Source organism: Arachis ipaensis, chromosome B9 (assembly GCF_059453495.1).
Source record: "Arachis ipaensis isolate K30076 ecotype BB chromosome B9, ASM5945349v1, whole genome shotgun sequence".
In the NCBI taxonomy this organism is placed as follows: Eukaryota; Viridiplantae; Streptophyta; class Magnoliopsida; order Fabales; family Fabaceae; genus Arachis; species Arachis ipaensis.
Window position 1 is genome coordinate 143886374 of NC_142444.1, and position 20571 is coordinate 143906944.

General features: G+C 40.0%; 1 non-coding gene across 1 annotated transcript; it reads left to right on the forward strand.

The window, feature by feature from the left end:
- The first annotated feature begins 11333 nt into the window (after positions 1 to 11333).
- Positions 11334 to 11441, forward strand: LOC148546644 (small nucleolar RNA R71). The gene has a single exon (XR_015900907.1). It is a non-coding gene; the product is annotated as a small nucleolar RNA R71 (small nucleolar RNA).
- Positions 11442 to 20571: the final 9130 nt, after the last annotated feature.

A 20571-nucleotide genomic window follows, 5' to 3' on the forward strand; every position in this document is an offset into this window, starting at 1 on the left:
ATCAGTAACTTCAGCTGGAAAGAATTTTTCCAAGAATTCTCTTCTCAGTGTATCCCAGTTGGATACAGTTGCTGCGGGTTGAGTGTAGTATCACTCTCTTGCCTTTCCCTCAAGAGAAAACGGGAAGGCTTTCAACAGAATTGAAGTTGCATCTACACCATCACGCCTGACAGTAGAACAGGCTGCTTGGAAATCTCTCAGCTGCTTGATAGGCTCTTGAGCAGGTAAGTCATGAAACTTGGGCATCAAATTGAGCAGTGCAGTCTTTATTTCAAAGTCTGTAGCCACCGCTGGGTGATGCGCTTGAAACGGTTGCATTGTAAAATCAGGGGCTCCAGCCTCCTGGATAGTAACTCTCATAGGTGCTGCCATGTCACCTATACGTAAATCAACTGAATTAGTAGAACGGGGGCTGGTTTCTTCCTCAAATGACGTTTCAGATCCGCCCTCAAAGAGGACTAACCGACGCCGAGCTTGCCTTATTCGTGAAATAGTTCTTTCAAACTCAGGATCGAATACTGGCAAGCTTGGATCAGGAAGTGAACACGTCATCTAGTGAAAGAAACAAGCAGCTCATAGTAGTAAAATAAAACAAAATGCAAATAAATAAAATCCAATCAATACCTTTAGCACTCTATTGCAACTCCCCGGCAACGGCGCCAAAAATTGACGTGGCGGAAATTGGCGAGTCAAGAATTTTTATAAGATATGCGTTGCAAGTATAGTTCTTAACCAACCAGAAATCCGCTTATCAATTTAGAAGGGTTGTCACAAAAATTAAAATTAAAATACTGGGAGTATGAATCCCAGGTCGTCTCCCAACGAGTTGCAGAAATGTGTGCTATTTTATTAATCAGATATTTTCAAAAAGAGTTTGAGTTGAATAAACAGGAAATTAAATTGGGGAAATTAAGTAATTTAAATAAAAGCCTTGACTGGGAGTAGATTAGTTGGAAGCCCTATTCTTGTTGCAGTACTCTCAAGATTAATTGATAATTGAAGGTTGTTCTGTTTAGTTATCCCTTACTAGGTAAGGGAAAGTCAAACAAGTTGGAATGCTGTTTCTATTCACAAGTCCCAATCCGCTTACTTGGAAGGACTGGCGTTAGTGACTAGATGGCAATCCAACAATAAACCCAATTACAATTTCTCTTTTGAGCATTCCAACTCAAGGTTTCCTTTCAATCAACTCCCCATCAAGTTAGGGAACTACTCGCTCATTGTGAATGTAGAACTCATAACATAGGAAAGAGAATTAAAGAAAGACATGATAAATAAAACTCAAAGGAATCAATTAAAAATAAAAGTAACTCTTGTATTAATAAATTCTAAAATAATCCAATAGTAAAATTGAGTAAATTAAAGGACATGGAAGAGTAAAGCTAAGTAAATAAAACGAACTAGAATGACGAAGTCTTGATGAGGTAATAACTCTTCTCAATATCCCAATGGAAAGAGCAATAGAAATAATAATCCTAAGAACTATGAATGTGTAAAGAGAAAAACCTAGAAGAGGAGTAAAACTAGATCTAAAAAACTAAAACTGTGTAGAATGAATGTTGTTTTGGTTTCTGCATGTCTTCTGGCTCTAGTCTGCTTTTCCAGGCCGAAAACTGGGTCAAAACAGGGCTCAAAATCGCCCCATCGAATTCTGCAGATTATGCAGATCGCGCACATCACGCGGTCGCGTCATTCATGCGGACGCGTCATTCGGCGTTTTGCTTTGCCACGCGGGCGCGTCGTCCACGCCTCCGCGTCACTTGTGCTATTCCAATCCGCGCAGTCGCGTGAGCCATGCGGCCGCGTCACTGCGATTTCCTTTCTTTCGCGCTGTCGCATGAGCCATGCGGCCGCGTCAATTCTCGCTGATCATCTCCTCAATTTCTTGTGTTCCTTCCATTTTTGCAAGCTTCCTTTCCAATCTCCAATTCATTCATGCCTTATAAAGCCTGAAACAGTTAATACACAGATCATGGCATCGAATAGAATAAATGAGAATTAAAATACATAATTAAAAGTCTCTAGGAAGCAAGTTTTCAATCATGTAATAATTTTAGGAAGGAAATATAAATGCATGCTAATCATATGAATAAGTGGGTAAAGATCATGATAAAACTACACAATTAAACACATTATAAACCATAAAATAGTGGTTTATCAACCTCCCCACACTTAAACATTAGCATGTCCTCATGCTTAGTTGAAAGAGATAAAATAAATGAGTAGGAACATGTAAAACTCATGCAATGCAATGCAACCTATATATATATGAATGCAACTATATGATTTTTGTCCACTTGATCAATAGCAAATAAGCTCTTCAAAACAATTACAAATCAAATTCCACTAATTCAATTCTTATACAGTAAGAACAGATAAAAATGCAAGAAGATAGCTCATGAAAGCAGGGAACATAGAATTTCAAGCATTGAACCCTCACTGATGATGTATGTATACTCTAGTCTCTCTAGTGTATAGGGTAATCACTCTATCCTTCTCTAATCATGCTCTCTAATTTTTTTTTTTTTTTGCTCTTCTCCTAACCAATCAACAACATTTAATATATCAATACAAACATCATGAGGTCTTTTCAAGGTTGTAATGGGGCTAAGGTAATGGTAAGGATACATATATGGCTAAGTAAGCTTATAAACTGAATCTTTAATTAACCCAAGCTTTAACATAACTATATATATATATATATATATATATATATATATATATATATATATATATATATATATATATATATATATATATATATATATATATATTCTATATAACTTTAGAATTTATACCTAACTACCCAGAATTTTCCTTTCACATTCCATACTCATGTATCAACTTTTTATCTTAATTTTATCATACATGCATTGATCTTTGAATTCTTAACTTTACATTTGGGTAATTTTGTCCCCTTATTTATTTATTGAATAATTTTTTTTGGTTTTTTTTCATAAGCATAAAAATAACATAGCTTATCGATGCACACAGATTTTCAATTTTTTTTTATAGTTTCACATGAGTAGGTCTCCAAATTTCCATTATATTATCATGACACATTCCCTTATTATCTTTTGTTCCCACAATTTCCCATACTCAATTAGCACACACAATTCTATCTTAAGCTAACCAAAGATTCAGTTTGGGATATATAATTGTTTTTCCGCTTAAGGCTAGTAATGTGGTAAAATATAGAACAAATGGGATTCAAAGGCTCAAAGTGGCTAACAAAGGTAATTGAAAAGGTAGGCTTAATTTGGATAAGTGAGCTAAACAATTAATGGCCTCAATCATATGCAAACATATAAATATAATAAATATTGGACATATAGGATGAAACAAAATATAGATTACAATCATAGAGAAGTAAACACACAAGAATAAAATAATTATGGTTAAATAATATAACCATGCATAAAGGCTCAAATCTCACAGGTTGTGTGTTCTTTAGCTTAAAAATCATGTTCCAAAGACAACTTCAAGCAAATTTAACATAGAAGTTTTGATTAAAATCAGTGAAATTTTGTTCCAAAGATAGGGTCTTAGAAGAAACTTATTGTCTTTTCAGTCAAGTAGAACATGCATGCAACTAATCTATTACTATGCAATTTATCCTATTCTACAAAAGAAAAACTAACTAAATATCCTAATTTATTGGTGTTTAGGGAAGAGAAATTACCTCCGGGAGTCAGGTACTGACCGACCTCCCCACACTTAAGGCTTTGCACCGTCCTCGGTGCCATCTGTCAGGAACAGGGGTGGGCTGGTAGCAGTATCTCCACAGTCGGGACCATCATGGCTCCCTGTGCTGGTAAAGGAAGTGGAGTCCGGAGTGTCTGAGTCCTTGAATTTTTCCATGATCAGCTCCTTGAGGTATGTGAATCGGCGCTTGTTACGACGCTCTCTCATCTTAGCTTTGTGTTCCTGCCGATCCAACCTTTCGAGTATCTGATGGAGCAGTTGGTCTGTGGTAGGTGCTTGTGGTGTTGAAGGAGGAATGTCTGCAGCCGGTTCAATAGGTTGGCTTGTAGTGGCTGCTGAGAGTCTGATATATTTCCCATTAGGGACATATTGATCATCTCGTGGAAGCATGGCTTTGGTGTCCCCAGCTCTGAAGGAGACTCCGGCTGCGGAGACGAGATCTGAGACCAAGGCAGGAAAAGGTAAGTTGCCCGCAATTTGTACGTGTCCCATGGCATTCCGGATGTGTCTTGGTAGGTTCAGAGGTTGGTCAGTAAGGATGCACCATAGTAGAACGGCCATGTCTGCAGTGAAGGAGGACTCGTGAGTGCTCGAAAAGACGTAATGGGACATGATCTGTGCCCATACGCGAGCCTCCAAGGTAAGTGCTAAAGCCGAGATTCCCTTAGGGCGAGTACGATGGTATCCGTAGATCCATCGGCTACCAGGTAGTGTGATAACTCTGAAAACGGCGTCCCAGTCAAATTAGTACATTTGGCACTTGAGTGCAGCTTCTTGAAAGGCGTCCAAACCTTCTGGAATAGGGGGAAGACCTAGATCTCTTTGAATGGCCTCTTCTGTAATGGGGACTTGCTTCTGACGGATAAAGACAGACTGCAGGGTTGGCAGGTGGAAGTTGGAGTAGAACTCGACTACCCAAGAAAGATTGACCTGCCTCGGCTGTCTCTGTAGGAAACCCCATTGTCTTCGTTCAATTTGCGGCTCAACAAAAGTAGCAATATTGGGCGGGAGGATAAGAAGGTATTCGTTGTTGTAGCTCCGTTCTGCCAGGATAGGGAACATCTGCTCGCAGTAGCGATTGGGAAATCGCGCAGTGTCCTTTGCTAGGAAGGCTCTCTCCTTATCATCGACCTTTATAATCCTCTTAATCCTTTTTGTTGAGGGCTTGACTGCAGTTGAAGAAGGCTCTGCCACTAGTGCTCTCTTTGTTCCTCTCCTTGCTGTTGATTTGGGAGTAGCTTTCTCTTTGCCCTTCTTGGTGGCCATGCTGAAAAAGGGAAGAGAAAGTAAATTAAATTCAAAGAAATAGAGCAAGGAAGAGAACGGAAAAGGGTGGTTATGAATGCACATTAAAAGGTAAACGATGTTAACACATGGTCATGACTACATGTGAAAATTCATTAATGGAAAATAGTTAGTGCATATGACGACAAGTGAATGCAAGGTGTTTATTGGCATGCTGGCAAAGGCATGAGTAGCATAGATCAAGCATCACTCGTAGCAAACCATCACGTTTGTATTGACAATTATTTTCGATGAATAAAATATAAAAGGGGTTTTTGTGAAAAACGGGCATTTAATAGTAGAATATAATAACGTAAAAAAGTGCATAATGCCATATGGGCTTTTTCACAAACACATAGCATGCATGATAATTAAGGTATAAAAAGTATTAAATTGAACATGCAAGCAACCCTTTAAAAAGTAATATATAATTGCCAAACAAATTAACAACAAACCACAAGCATATAATGAGAAATAATGACTCAAGTAAAATTCCAACACCAAGTAAAAAGGAAAAAGAAAGAAAAAAAGAAAATATGAATAATGAAAGTAAAAAGAAAAAGAAAAGAAAGTAAAATATAAAAATAAGAAGAATAATAGAAAACTAAGGGGAGAAGAAGAAAAGAAAAACCTTGTTAATGGGGGTGAGCGAGAGTGTGTGAGTGTAAAAAGTGAGAAAGAAGGAAGAAGGAAGAAGGAAGAAATAAGGAGGAAAAAGGAAAAATAGGATTTGGGAAAGAGAAAGATAAGATAAGTGGCAAATCAAGGAAGCTGTGCGGCGCAATCGACGCGGTCGCGTGGAGCACGCGGTCGCGTGACTTGCGCTGATACTGATTGACGCGGTCGCGTCAGTCACGCGATTGCGTGACCCGATTTATGCTACTGGCGCGAGGGCAGCCTCGCACTCGCACAACTCTCTGTTCGAAATTTTTGTTTTCACCAAATCTTGAGTGACGCGATCGCGTGGGGCATGCGATCGCGTGAGTGGTCATGAGAAGGATATGACGCGGTCGCGTCGGTCACGCGGCCGCGTGGGAAGGATTGTGCGTTCAGCACCAATCCAGCACCACTCTAGCACAACTTTCGGTCGTGCATCCTTTTGACGTCGAATTCCAGGGCACGCGGCCGCGTGAGTGACGCGGTCGCGTGGGAGGCCAATATTCCCTAGTGACGTGGACGCGTCGGCGACGCGGTCGCGTGGGGTGATTTGTGCCAAAGGCAAGCCTCCAGCCACGCTCTTGCGTGACTCTCTGTTCATTTTATTAATTCCTCCCATCTCCTGCAACGCGGACGCGTCAATGAGGCGGTCGCGTCGCGTAAATTTTTTTTTTTCAATTAAAAATAAAAGTATGTAAATGCAGATGCATGAAATGTACTAATAAAGAGAAGAGTTATTAAATAGAAAAACCAAGAATAAAGAAAAGAACGATCATACCATGGTGGGTTGTCTCCCACCTAGCACTTTGCTTTAACGTCCGTAAGTTGGACGCTCCACTAGCTCAATCTTCGGCTATGTGGGGATCTTCCAAGAGAAAGATCTCGAGCTCCTTGTTTTTCTGCATCTGCTTGCCATGGTACAGCTTTAAACGATGTCCATTGACTTTGATAAGTTCAGAGCTTGAAGGATGGCTTAGGTGATAAACTCCGTACGGTTTGGCCTTCTCTACTCTGTATGGACCTTCCCATCTTGATCTCAACTTGCCTGGCATGAGCCTCAGTCGAGATTTGTAAAGGAGGACTAAGTCCCCGGGTTGGAACTCTTTTCTCTTAATGTGCTGATCATGTACAGCCTTCATCTTCTCCTTGTATAGTCTTGAGTTCTCATAAGCTTCTAGGCAAAGGCTTTCCAGTTCTTGCAGTTGCAATTTCCTTTCAGCTCTGGCTTTCTCAATTCCCATGTTGCACTCTTTTACTGCCCAAAAGGCTTTGTGCTCTACTTCAACAGGGAGATGACAAGCTTTTCCATAAACTAAGCGGAAAGGACTCATCCCAATGGGTGTTTTGTATGCTGTTCTGTATGCCCAGAGTGCATCTTGTAGCCTAGTGCTCCAGTCTCTTCTATGAGGTTTGACTATCTTCTGCAAGATACGCTTTATCTCTCTGTTTGACACCTCGGCTTGCCCATTAGTCTGAGGATGGTAGGCTGTTGCAACCTTATGAATTATCCCATGCCTCTTCATTAATCCTGTTAGTCTCCTGTTACAAAAATGGGTGCCTTGATCGCTCACGATTGCTCGTGGTGATCCAAAGCGACAAATAATATAGTTTCTCACAAAGGAAACAACAGTGTTAGCATCATCAGTGTGGGTAGGAATTGCTTCCACCCATTTGGAAACGTAATCCACAGCTAACAATATATAAAAATAACCATTAGAATTTGGAAATGGACCCATGAAGTCAATGTCCCAGACGTCAAAAATTTCACAGAAAAGCATAATTTATTGAGGCATCTCATCCCTCCTAGATATATTACCAAATTTTTAGAATGGGAAACAAGATCTACAAAATTCAGCAGCGTCTCTAAAAAGTGTAGGCCACCAGAATCCACAGTCTAAGATTTTTGTAGCTGTTCTTTGAGGGCCAAAATGTCCTCCACTCTCAGATGAGTGACATGCCTCTAAGATGGACTGAAATTCTGATTGAGGCACACACCGTCTAATTACCTGGTCAGCGCCACATCTCCATAAATATGGGTCATCCCATATATAATATTTAGACTCGCTTTTCAGCTTGTCTCTTTAATGCTTAGAAAAGTTTGGAGGAAAGGTGCGGCTAACTAGATAATTAGCTACAGGTGCATACCAAGGGACTACCTCAGATACTGCTTGCAGGTTATCAAATGGGAAATTATCAGCTATAGGAGTGGGGTCATCTGTGATGTGCTCAAGGCGACTCAAGTGGTCTGCCACTAAATTCTGGTTACCACTCCTATCCTTAATTTCTAAATCAAATTCTTGTAATAGCAGTATCCAACGTATAAGCCTTGGTTTAGACTCCTTTTTAGCTAATAGATACTTTAGAGCTGCGTGGTCTGAGTACACTACTACCTTCGTACCAAGTAAATAGGCTCGGAATTTATCTAGAGAAAAAACAATAGCAAGAAGCTTTTTCTCAGTAGTAGTGTAATTGGACTGTGCGGCATCTAGAGTTTTAGACGCATAAGCAATAACAAAAGGATCCTTACCTTCACGCTGAGCCAGTGCTGCTCCTACTGCATGGTTGGAAGCGTCGCACATTATTTCGAATGGCTGGCTCCAGTCTGGTCCTCTCACGATTGGAGCTTGAGTCAGGGCGGTCTTCAGCTTATCAAACGCTTGTTTGCAATCCTCACTGAACTCGAACTCAATATCTTTCTGCAGTAGTCTGGATAAGGGAAGTGCTACCTTACTGAAGTCCTTAATGAATCTCCTGTAAAAACCTGCATGGCCAAGGAACGAACGGACTTTCCTCATAGAAGAGGGGTAAGGTAAACTAGAAATAACATCCACCTTTGCTGGATCTACAGAAATGCCAGTATTAGACACAATATGTCCTAGTACAATCCCTTATTTAACCATAAAGTGACATTTTTCAAAATTTAATACAAGGTTTGTACTGACACATCTATCTAATACTCTAGATAATCCATCTAAGCAAAGGCTAAAGGAATCGTCATAAACACTAAAATCATCCATAAAAACTTTCATACAGTCCTCAATAAGATCAGAGAAAAAACTCATCATGCACCTTTGGAAGGTAGCTGGTGCATTGCACAAGCCAAAGGGCATTCTCTTGTAAATATAAGTCCCAAAAGGACATGTAAAAGTAGTCTTTTCCTGATCCTCAGGAGCTATATGAATCTGGAAATATCCTGTATAACCATCTAAAAAGCAATAATGTGATTTACCTGACAGGCGATCCAGCATTTGATCAATGAATGGAAGAGGATAGTGATCCTTACGGGTTGCTTGGTTGAGGCGTCTGTAGTCAATGCAGACCCTCCAAGCGTTCTGTACTCTGGTTGTTATGAGCTCTCCATGCTCATTCTTCACTTTAGTGACTCCAGACTTCTTTGGCACCACTTGTACTGGGCTTACCCATTCACTGTCTGAGATGGGATAGATGATATCTGCCTACAGTAGTCTGGTCACTTCCTTCTTGACAACCTCTAAGATAGTGGGGTTCAGTCTTCTCTGGGGTTGATGAACGGGCCTTGCTCCCTTTTCTAAAAATATTCTGTGCTCACATACTTGAGGGTTGATGCCTACTATATCTGCCAAACTCCACCCAATATCCTTCTTGTGCCTCCTCGGCACACTAAGTAACTGCTCTTCTTGTTGAGAAGTGAGTTCCCGTGCAATGATAACTGGAAACTTCTGCTTGTCCTTAAGGTAAGCATATTTGAGGTGTAGGGGAAGGGGTTTCAACTCTAACTTCTGCTCATGGTTAGGCTCTGGATTGTCTGGAGCTGGTGATAATGGCAAAGTGCCCTCATTGTCGTTCAAGAGTGTCCCCACACTCGGACCTTGTCCTGTGTGCTTCTCCTCTAACTCCTCCTGGTAAACTTCAGCTACAGTTTCATCTATGATGTAACACTGGAAGATAGAATGATCTTCTGGAGGGTGCTTCATAACTCCATTCAGATTGAAACTTACTAATCGGCCATCTATTTTAAAAGAGTATGTTCCTAAAAAAGCATCCAATTTTAACTTTGATATCTTCATGAATGGTCTTCCAAGTAGGATTGATGATGGCTTCTCTGAGTCATTTTGGGGCATCTCCAGGATATAAAAATCAGTGGGGAATGTGAGCCCCTTAATGCCCACTAATACATCTTCAGCAACTCCAATCACTGTAATAATGCTTTTATCTGCTAACACAAAACGAGCTGCCGACCTTTTTAAAGGAGGGAGCCTCAAAATATCATATATAGACAAAGGCATTATACTCACACATGCTCCTAAATCACACATGTAGTCAGAAATTATCACACCACCAATAATACAATTAACCATACAAGGACCTGGGTCACTACACTTCTCAGGTAAACCACCCATTAAAGCAGATATGAAACTACCTAAAGGTATAGTTTCTAATTCATTAATTTTGTCTTTATGTATATATAAATCTTTTAGAAACTTTGAATATTTAGGTACCTGTTGAATAACATAAAAAAGAGGAACAGTTACCTCAACCTTTTTGAATATCTCTACCATTTTGGGATCAGGTTCCAGCTGCTTCCTGGGCTTCCTTGCAAGTTGTGGAAATGGAATGGGAGTGGTGTCTTCTACAGTATCTGCGCCCTGTGGTGCTTCCTCCTGTGGTTGAACTTCTTCTTTTTCAGCTATGTCCTGTATGTCCTCTTCCTCTTCAACATCTTCTATTTTCACTACCTCTTCAGCTGAGGCGTGTTCTGGTAGGCTTGGCTCCTCCTGATTCCTCTCCTGCAGTGTGGTTTCGGACCTGAGGGTGATGGCATTAATGCGACCCTTTGGATTGGGTAATGGTTGAGAGGGAATTCCACTGGAGCTCAAAGGTTGGTTATTGGAGTTATTCATTGATCCAATCTGTGAGACAAGAGCTTGCAAAGTAGCGTTCAGACCATTTAGAGTGGCATTAATGTTATTTTCCATGGTCTGTTGTCTCCGATCAATGGATTGTAGTAAATCATCATTAGAATATGAGGAAGGATAAGTAATTTGAGAGGTCTGCTATTGGGTATTCTGTGGTCCTTGGGATTGTCTCAGGTGAGGTACTCTGTAAGGCTGGTTCTGGTTCTGCTGCCTATTGTTGTTATTATTCTACCTCAGATTTTCCTGATTGTCTCTGCCTCCTCTGTTGTTGTTGTTGTCCCTCCAATTCTGGTTAGAATTGTCCTGCCATCCATGGTTGTAATTGCCACCTTGATTGTACCCTTGGTTGGGGCAGTCATAGAAGTTATGAGTGGCTGTCATAGTGTTGTCTTCCTGTTGGAGCTGCGGACATTCATCAGTATAGTGGCTATAATCAGCACAGATTCCACAAACTCTCTGTGGGACTAACTGTTGGCTTTGCTGTGGTGGAGAAGGTTGAGCTTGCTGAACTTGTTGTTGATTCAATTGCATCTGCTTCAGCAAGTTGGTCATTTCACAGATACTCTGAGTTAGAGCAGCAGTCTCTCTGCTAGAGGATACTTCTGCAACAGCTTTTGAACGGCCTTATTTCTGCCTGTGATTCCGAGTAGATTCAGCTAAATCACTGATCAATTGCCATGCCTCATCAGTGGTCTTGTACTTTTTCATAGACCCATTGCTAGCACTTTCCAATGTGGTCTTATCTTGGGGCCTCATGCCCTGTGTGACGTAACCGAGTAACACTATCTTCTCAATCATATGATGAGGGCATGCTTTCAGAAGATTATTGAAGCGCTCCCAGTATTCATAGAGAGTCTCAAATTCATCCTGAACAATCATGGAAATGTCTTTCCTCAGTTTATCAGTAACTTCAGCTGGAAAGAATTTTTCCAAGAATTCTCTTCTCAGTGCATCCCAGTTGGATACAGTTGCTGCGGGTTGAGTGTAGTATCACTCTCTTGCCTTTCCCTCAAGAGAAAACGGGAAGGCTTTCAACAGAATTGAAGTTGCATCTACACCATCACGCCTGACAGTAGAACAGGCTGCTTGGAAATCTCTCAGCTGCTTGATAGGCTCTTGAGCAGGTAAGTCATGAAACTTGGGCATCAAATTGAGCAGTGCAGTCTTTATTTCAAAGTCTGTAGCCACCGCTGGGTGATGCGCTTGAAACGGTTGCATTGTAAAATCAGGGGCTCCAGCCTCCTGGATAGTAACTCTCATAGGTGCTGCCATGTCACCTATACGTAAATCAACTGAATTAGTAGAACGGGGGCTGGTTTCTTCCTCAAATGACGTTTCAGATCCGCCCTCAAAGAGGACTAACCGACGCCGAGCTTGCCTTATTCGTGAAATAGTTCTTTCAAACTCAGGATCGAATACTGGCAAGCTTGGATCAGGAAGTGAACACGTCATCTAGTGAAAGAAACAAGCAGCTCATAGTAGTAAAATAAAACAAAATGCAAATAAATAAAATCCAATCAATACCTTTAGCACTCTATTGCAACTCCCCGGCAACGGCGCCAAAAATTGACGTGGCGGAAATTGGCGAGTCAAGAATTTTTATAAGATATGCGTTGCAAGTATAGTTCTTAACCAACCAGAAATCCGCTTATCAATTTAGAAGGGTTGTCACAAAAATTAAAATTAAAATACTGGGAGTATGAATCCCAGGTCGTCTCCCAACGAGTTGCAGAAATGTGTGCTATTTTATTAATCAGATATTTTCAAAAAGAGTTTGAGTTGAATAAACAGGAAATTAAATTGGGGAAATTAAGTAATTTAAATAAAAGCCTTGACTGGGAGTAGATTAGTTGGAAGCCCTATTCTTGTTGCAGTACTCTCAAGATTAATTGATAATTGAAGGTTGTTCTGTTTAGTTATCCCTTACTAGGTAAGGGAAAGTCAAACAAGTTGGAATGCTGTTTCTATTCACAAGTCCCAATCCGCTTACTTGGAAGGACTGGCGTTAGTGACTAGATGGCAATCCAACAATAAACCCAATTACAATTTCTCTTTTGAGCATTCCAACTCAAGGTTTCCTTTCAATCAACTCCCCATCAAGTTAGGGAACTACTCGCTCATTGTGAATGTAGAACTCATAACATAGGAAAGAGAATTAAAGAAAGACATGATAAATAAAACTCAAAGGAATCAATTAAAAATAAAAGTAACTCTTGTATTAATAAATTCTAAAATAATCCAATAGTAAAATTGAGTAAATTAAAGGACATGGAAGAGTAAAGCCAAGTAAAGAAAACAAACTAGAATGACGAAGTCTTGATGAGGTAATAACTCTTCTCAATATCCCAATGCAAAGAGCAATAGAAATAATAATCCTAAGAACTATGAATGTGTAGAGAGAAAAACCTGGAAGAGGAGTAAAACTAGATCTAAAAAACTAAAACTGTGTAGAATAAATGTTGTTTTGGTTTCTGCATGTCCTCTGGCTCTAGTCTGCTTTTCCAGGCCGAAAACTGGGTCAAAACAGGGCCTAAAATCGTCCCCATCGAATTCTGCAGATTATGCAGATCGCGCACGTCACGCGATCGCGTCATTCATGCGGATGCGTCATTCGGCGTTTTGCTTTGCCACGCGGGCGCGTCGTCCACGCCTCCGCGTCACTTGTGCTATTCCAATCCGCGCGGTCACGTGAGCCATGCGGTCGCGTCACTGCGATTTCCTCTCTTTCGCGCGGTCGTGTGAGCCATGCGACCCCGTCACTTCTCGCTGGTCATCTCCTCAATTTCTTGTGTTCCTTCCATTTTTGCAAGCTTCCTTTCCAATCTCCAATTCATTCATGCCCTATAAAGACTGAAACACTTAACACACAGATCACAGCATCAAATGGAATAAAGGAGAATTAAAATACATAATTAAAATTCTCTAGGAAGCAAGTTTTCAATCATGTAATAATTTTAGGAAGGAAATATAAATGCATGCTAATCATATGAATAAGTGGGTAAAGATCATGATAAAACTACACAATTAAACACATTATAAACCATAAAATAGTGGTTTATCAGGAGGCCACAACCAAACTCTAAGTTTGGTGTTGAACCCCCACAGTCAAACTCTAAGTTTGGTGTTGGGAGGTCCCAACAATGCTCTAAACATCTGTGAGGCTCCATGAGAGCTCACTGTCAAGCTATTAACGTTAAAGAAGCGCTTATTGGGAGGCAACCCAATATTATTTAATTATATCTATTTTATTTTCCTTTTGTCATTTCGTGTTTTAGTAGGTTGATGATCATGTGGAGTCACAAAAACTACTGAAAAATCAAAAACAGAATGAAAAATAGCATTGAAAACAGCACACCCTGGAGGAGAGCAGTCTGGCGTTTAAACGCCAGAAACAAGCACCAAGCTGGCGTTTAACGCCAAAAACAAGCATCTGCCTGGCGTTAAACGCCAGAAATAGGCTACATTTGAGCGTTTAACGCCAGAAACAAGCAGCAATCTAGCGTTAAACGCCAGGATTGCACAGCAAGGGCGTTTTACACACCTAATTGGAGCAGAGATGTTAAGTCTTTGACCCCACTTGATCTGTGGACCCCACAGGATCCCCACATCTTCTTCTCTCCTCTTCACACCTTTTCATAACTCTCTTCCCCAAATACCCTTCACCAATCACCTCAATCACTCTTTCCCATCACCTCTTCACCACTCACATCCATCCTCTCTTCCCCATAAACCCCACCTACCTCCAAAATTCAAACTCTTTTCCCTCCCAACCCCAACCTTAATGGCCGAACCCTAAATCCCATCCCACCCATATATAAACCCTTTTTTCCTTCTTCATTTTCACACAACACAACCCTCTCTTCTTACCCTTGGCTGAATACACCTTCTCCCTCCATCTCCTCCATTCTTTTTCTTCTTCTCCTTCTTTCTTTCTTTTTTTGCTCGGAGACGAGCAAACATTTTAAGTTTGGTGTGGTAAAAGCATATCTTTTTATTTTTCCATAACTATTTATGGCACCTAAGGCCAGAGAAACCTCTAGAAAGAGGAAAGGGAAGGCAATTGCTTCCACTTCTGAGTCATGGGAGATGGAGAGATTCATCTCAAAAGTCCATCAAGACCACTTCTATGAAGTTGTGGCTAAGAAGAAAGTGATCCCTGAGGTTCCTTTCAAGCTCAAAAAGAATGAGTATCCGGAGATCCGACATGAGATCCGAAGAAGAGGTTGGGAAGTTCTCACCAACCCCATTCAACAAGTCGGGATCTTAATGGTCCAAGAGTTCTATGCAAATGCATGGATCACTAGGAACCATGATCAAAGTGTGAACCCGAATCCAAAGCATTGGCTCACCATGGTTCGGGGGAAATACTTAGACTTCAGTCCGGAAAATGTAAGCATGGTGTTCAACTTGCCAATGATGGAAGAAAACGCACGCCCCTACACAAGAAGGGTCAACTTTGATCAAAGGTTGGACCAAGTCCTCATAGACATATGTGAGGAAGAAGCTCAATGGAAAATTGACTCAAGAGGCAAGCCGATTCAATTAAGAAGGCATGACCTCAAACCAGTGGCTAGGGGATGGCTAGAGTTCATTCAACGCTCAATCATTCCTACTAGTAACCGGTCTGAAGTTACTATAGACCGGGCCATCATGATCCATAGTATCATGATTGAAGAGGAGGTGGAAGTTCATGAGATTATACCTCAAGAACTTTACAAGGTGGCTGACAAGTCCTCCACTTGGGCAAGGTTAGCCTTTCCTCACCTCATATGCCACCTCTGCAATTCGGCTGGAATTGACATAGAGGGAGACATCCTCATTGAAGAGGACAAGCCCATCACTAAGAAAAGTATGGAGCAAATAAGAGATCATGGACCTCAACAAGAGCATGAGGAAATCCCCCACCATGAAATCCCTGAGATGCCTCAAGGGATGCACATTCCTCCACAAAACTATTGGGAGCAAATCAACACCTCCCTAGGAGAATTAAGTTCCAACAAGGGACAACTAAGGGTGGAGCATCAAGAGCACTCCATCATCCTTCATGAGATTAGAGAAGATTAAAGAGCTATGAGGGAGGAGCAACAAAGGCAAGGAAGAGATATAGAGGAGCTCAAAAGCACCATTAGTTCTTCAAGAAGAGGAAGACGTCACCCTCACTAAGGTGGACTCATTCCTTTATCTCCTTATCTATTTATTTTACTATTTTTCATTTATTATGCTTTATGTTTATTTATGTTTGTGTCTTATTACATGATTACTAGTGTTTAAGTGTCTATGTCTTAAAGCTATAAATGTCCTATTCTTAAATGAAAAATGCTTTAATTACAAAAGAACAAGAAGTACATGGTTTCGAATTCATCCTTGAAACTAGTTTAGTAATTTTGATGTGGTGACAATACTTTTTGTTTTCTGAATGAATGCTTGAACAGTGCATATGTCTTTTAAAATTGTTGTTTATGAATGTTAAATATGTTGGCTCTTGAAAGAATGATGAAAAAGGAGATATGTTATTTGATAATCTGAAAAATCATAAAAATGATTCTTGAAGCAAGAAAAAGCAGTGAATACAAAAGCTTGCAGAAAAAAAAAAGAAAAAAAAAAGAAAATGGCAAAAAAAAAAGAAAAAGAAAAAGAAAAAGCAAGCAGAAAAAGCCAATAGCCCTTAAAACCAAAAGGCAAGGGTAAAAAGGATCCAAGGCTTTGAGCATCAGTGGATAGGAGGGCCTAAAGGAATAAAATCCTGGCCTAAGCGGCTAACCAAGCTGTCCCTAACCATGTGCTTGTGGCGTGAAGGTGTCAAGTGAAAACTTGAGACTGAGCGGTTAAAGTCGAGGTCCAAAGCAAAAAGAAGAGTGTGCTTAAGAACCCTGGACACCTCTAATTGGGGACTCTAGCAAAGCTGAGTCACAATCTGAAAAGGTTCACCCAGTTATGTGTCTGTGGCATTTATGTATCCGGTGGTAATACTGGAAAACAAAGTGCTTAGGGCCACGGCCAAGACTCATAAAGTAGCTGTGTTCAAAAATCAACATACTGAACTAGGAGAATCAATAACACTATCTGAATTCTAAGTTCCTATAGATGCCAATGATTCTGAACTTCAATGGATAAAGTGAGATGCCAAAACTATTCAAGAGGCAAAAAGCTACTAGTCCCGCTCATCTGATTGGAGCTAAGTTTCATTGATATTTTGAAATTCATAGTATATTCTCTTCTTTTTATCCTATTTGATTTTCAGTTGCTTGGGGACAAGCAACAATTTAAGTTTGGTGTTGTGATGAGCGGATAATTTATACGCTTTTTGGCATTATTTTTACATAGTTTTTAGTATGATTTAGTTAGTTTTTAGTATATTTTTATTAGTTTTTAATAAAAAATCACATTTCTGGACTTTACTATGAGTTTGTGTGTTTTTCTATGATTTCAGGTATTTTCTGGCTGAAATTGAGGGACTTGAGCAAAAATCAGAATTAGAGGTTGAAGAAGAACTGCAGATGCTGCTGGATTCTGACCTTCCTGCACTCAAAGTGGAGTTTTTGGAGCTACAGAACTCCAAATGGCACGCTCTCAATTGCGTTGGAAAGTAGACATCCAGAGCTTTCCAGAAATATATAATAGTCCATACTTTTCCCGAGTTTAGATGACGCAAACTGGCGTTCAACACCAGTTCCATGTTGCATTCTGGAGTTAAACGCCAGAAACAGGTTGCAAAGTGGAGTTAAACGCCAGAAATAGGTTACAAACTGGTGTTCAACTCCAAGAGAAGCCTACACGTGTAAAGCTCAATGCTCAGTCCAAGCACACACCAAGTGGGCCCTAGAAGTGGATTTCTACATCATTTACTCATTTCTGTAAACCCTAGTAACTAGTCTGATATAAATAGGACCTTTTACTATTGTATTAGACATCTTTGATCAGTTTTATGCTATCTTAGACCTTTAGGGGGGCTGGCCACTCGGCCATGCCTGGACCTTGCTCTTATGTATTTTCAATGGTAGAGTTTCTACACACCATAGATTAAGGTGTGGAGCTTTGCTGTTCCTCATGAATTAATACAAAGTACTATCGTTTTTCTATTCAATTCAAGCTTATTCCGATTCTAAGATATTCATTCGCACTTTAATATGAATGTGATGATCGTGACAGTCATCATCATTCCCAACCTATGAACGCGTGCCTGACAACCACTTCCGTTCTACCTTAGATTGAATGAATATCTCTGGGATTCCTTAATCAGAGTCTTCGTGGTATAAGTTAGAATCCATGGACGGCCATTCTTGAGATCTGAAAAGTCTAAACCTTATCTGTGGTATTCTGAGTAGGATCTGGGAAGGGATGGCTACGACGAGCTTCAAACTCGCGAGTGCTGGGCGTAGTGACAGACGCAAAAGGATCAATGGATCCTATTCCAGTATGATCGAGAACCGACAGATGATTAGCCATGCAGTGACAGTGCATTGGACCATTTTCACTGAGAGAACAGGATGTAGCCATTGACAACGGTGACGCCTAACATACAGCTTGCCATAGAAAGGAGTATGAATGATTGGATGAAGACAATAGGAAAGCAGAGGTTCAGGAGGAACAAGCATCTTCATACGCTTATCTGAAACTCTTACCAATGAATTACATAACTATCTCTATCTTTAATTTACGTTTTATTTATATCTTAATTATATTTTAATTATCAAATATCCATAACCATATGAATCTGCCTGACTGAGATTTGCAAGATGACCATAGCTTGCTTCAAGCCGACAATCTCCGTAGGATCGACCCTTACTCACGTAAGGTTTATTACTTGGACGACCCAGTGCACTTGCTGGTTAGTTGTGCGAAGTTGTGATAAAGAACTAAGATTATGAACGTGCGTATTAAGTTTTTAGCCGTTACCAAGGAATGAACCGTCACGATTTCTGCGCACCAGCGCACAAGCTGTGCTAGCACTGCAAACAGAATGCCTTTCCCTGCCTGTGTGTACGCACAGGTTTAAAATTTTGAAGGATTGTGCGTGCGCACAACCCTGTGCGTGCGCACATACCAGAAATCACAAAATTCTACAACTTTGCAGAATTTCAGATTTCAACACCAAATTTTGAATGATCATAACTTCCTCTACAAAAATCCAAATTTTGCAAACTTTATATCGATTTGAAGAGTTTTCAATAAGATTTTATTTCAAACAAATTTCAACCAATTTTGAAAACTTAGGCATAAGTTATGATCAATCAAAGTTCGCCAAAAATCAACTTTTACCAAAAGTTCACAATTCACCAATTTCCTTATTTTCACAATTCAAACCAACTAAAACCAAATAAAACCATTCCAAACCCCACTTCTCATCAAAATATACACTTTATAACATATTGCACCATTCTTACCACCTTTTTTTCTTTACATTTCATCATTCTCAACCTCAACAATCAAATGTATCACATTATAATCAATCCTCGTTCACCTTTTCCAACCACATTACCATTTCATTAAATCTCAACATATCACATATATCATTAACATTCACTTTTCAATCCACATAATCATTCATCATCATCATAGTATCATCAATCATCACAATTACTCAAATTCATCAACCCATCATAAATCATCATACATCATCATTCAACAACTCAACAACTATTTAATTTCAAACTTATCCTATGGGTCAATAGCCTAAGTGTCCATGAATATTATATACTACATAGAGGAAACCGAAATCATACCTTGGCTAATTCTCTATATGAACCAAAACCCCAAATGAGCACAATTGAGCTTTCCACCACACTCCAAGCTTTCAATTCCGCTTCAACAAGTTCCAATAGCTCCCAAACTCACAATTATTCAAGCTATATATACATAAATCATCATAAATCAACCTAGGGCTCAACATAAACATAATCTCACAAGATTTCAATGCCTCTTACCTTATCCAACAGTTTTGGTAGCCAAAACCCAAAGCTAAGCAAGGATTAGAGTGAACCTAAACACCCAAAATCACAAAATCTCACTTAATCAAAAGCCCTAAAACTCGAAATTTTGAAGAGAAGAACTGAGAAGATTTCGTAGTTATCTCACAACTTTCTTGGATGAGTTTTGTAGAGCTCTCCACGAGAAATGCGTAGCCGCAAACGGTGCGGCGATCGGAGCTCTATAGCTCAAGATATGAGCTTGTGAAGTTGAGAGTGAATAGTATTTTCTTCTTCCTCTTCACTCTTTTCTTTTCTGCTGAGTGTGTGTTTAAGTGAGTGTTGTGCTGAAATTGGGCTCACTTAAGTGTTTATATATGTTGGGCTTGGGCCCAACTTGGGTCCGGTCTAACCCGTTAGCGTTTTTAGCCCGTTTGGCCCAACTTCGGGCCAAACCTTAAAAATTAACGCCCAGTTTTTTTACTTCTATCATTTTTCTAAGGTTTTTGACTGTTTTCACTTTTTCTCACGCAGTACCAGGCATACTTGAACCGGTTCAACCAGTTCAACTGCGGGTTCGCAGTTTTTTGCAGAAAACACATTTTCTAACTCAGAAAAATCTACTGAGTCCAAAAATTATATTTAAATCCTCAAATTCTCACTCTAACTTTTTGGAACCTAATTTGGGTAATTAATTATCTAATTAGGCAGTTAATTAGTCGCGGTTCTTACAATTGTTCCTATGTGAGACCAAGAACAATACCCATATAGTAGAAAGGATACTTAGAAAGCAGGGTTTCAGTTCAGCTTACACTGTTGAACCAATATGCTTGTCCGAAGGTTTGGTGGTGGCATGGAGATGTCAAGTGGTAGTGCAGGTTCTGAGTAATGACAACTTTTTTCATCCACTTCATTGTTGAAGATTCTCAGTCACAGTTAAAGTGGGAGGTCTTGGGAGTTTATTTACACACGGAAAAAGCTACTAGAGGTGACCAATTCAGTAAATTGTTACACATAATGGAAGGCAGATGCAAAAAATTGATAGTAATTGGGGATTTCAATGCAACCAAAGTGCAACATGAGAAAGAAGGAGGAAAAGTCAAATCTGCCAGATCAATTTAGCA